Raw genomic sequence first — 1,553 nt, 5'->3', positions numbered from 1 at the left:
ATGAGCGAGAAACGGTTTCGATTTCTAATAAGATGTCTGCGGTTTGACAACATAGATACAAGAAATCAGAGAAGGGAAATTGATAAGCTGGCGCCTATTAGAGAACTTTTTGAAGTGTTTCTGGTAAATTTTCAAAGTAATTTCATTGGAAGTGAGTTTCTTACTGTGGATGAAAAGCTATTGGCGTTCAGAGGATGTTGCGCGTTTAAACAATTCATTCCTAGTAAGCCGGCCAAGTATGGCATTAAAACATTCGCAAAGGTGGATGCAAAAACGTGTTACACTTTTAATTTGGAAACTTATGTCGGAACTCAGCCGGATGGATCATACAAGTTCGGAAATAGCGCGGAAGAGATAACTCTTCGATTGGTAGAGCAAGTTGCAGGTACTAATCGCAATATTACTGATGACAATTGGTTTAGCAGCTTATCGCTGGTCAAAAATTTGCTAAAGAAAAAGCTTACATATTTGGGAACTGTAAGAAAAAATAGACGTGAAGTTCCTCGAGAATTTCTGCCCAGGAAGAATCGTGAAGAAAAGTCAAGTATTTTTGGTCTCCAAGAAAATGTTACGAAAAAAAAACGGTCAGTGGTTCTGATATCATCTATGCACCATGATGATGCAATAGATGAACAAACTAATGATCACAGAAAACCCATCATGATAACCAATTACAATCGCACCAAAATTGGTGTAGATCTAGTATACCAATTGTGCCAGAAATATAATGTTGCAAGGAATACGCGCCGTTTCCCAATGGTAATAGTTTACAATTTACTAAATATCTCTTTGTGAATATAAAGCAAACTATCCCAATAAGAATTTGAGACGCTGTGATTTTATAGAAAAATGCGCTTGGGAGCTAATTCGACCACAAATTGAAGTTAGATCAAAAATTCTCCGACTACCTAGAGAAATGAGGAAGCGAGCTCATTCCCTTCTTGGCATTCCAAGTATACCACCACACCCCCTCAACAACCACATAACTACGTCGCACGTTGTCATATTTGCCCTCGAAATAAAAACAAATCATCCCGACGTTCTTGTGCTAACCCTGTAGGGAAACGAACTAGTGCGGAACTGGTTCGGTTCTAGTGCGTTTGGAACCATGACTAGTGCGCGTTAATTCTCTTTTGCATGCTAGCGACTGGCGAATTTAACATTGCGATGTCCTAGGAAGTGTCAATTGTCCCCCGTTGCATCCCTTTGGCTCTAGTTCCGAACAAGTTCTAAATTCGACAGATAAGATCTAGTTCGTTTTGCATCCCTTTTTCTATAGTTCCGAACCAGTTCCAAATTCGACAGATGAGATCTAGTTCGTTCTGCATCCCCTTTTCTTTAGTTCCAAACCAGTTCCTAATTCGACAGATGAGATCTAGTTCGATCTGCATCCATTTTTTATAGTTCCCAACCTGTTATAAATTCGTCACCTTAGATTTATATTTCTAATCAGGCTTGTCGAAACATTTCCCTTTTATATTAAATACGATCGGTTGCAGGAAGGACATTACCATCACAAATGTTTAAACGCATTTATTAAAAATTTATAAACA

At 38.5% G+C, this 1,553-nt stretch overlaps 1 protein-coding gene across 3 annotated transcripts in view; it reads left to right on the top strand.

Moving 5' to 3' along the window:
- Positions 1-1,553, top strand: part of Tdg (Thymine DNA glycosylase) — an 84,434-nt gene that overhangs the window by 67,336 nt on the left and 15,545 nt on the right. The window lies entirely within an intron of this gene.

This window comes from Rhagoletis zephyria, unplaced genomic scaffold (genome assembly GCF_001687245.7).
Source record: "Rhagoletis zephyria isolate East Lansing unplaced genomic scaffold, Rhagoletis_zephyria_1.1 Rzeph_scaffold_00948, whole genome shotgun sequence".
Classification (NCBI taxonomy): Eukaryota; Metazoa; Arthropoda; class Insecta; order Diptera; family Tephritidae; genus Rhagoletis; species Rhagoletis zephyria.
The sequence above is the reverse complement of the archived record's forward strand: the minus strand, read 5'-3'. Positions and strand labels throughout refer to the sequence as shown.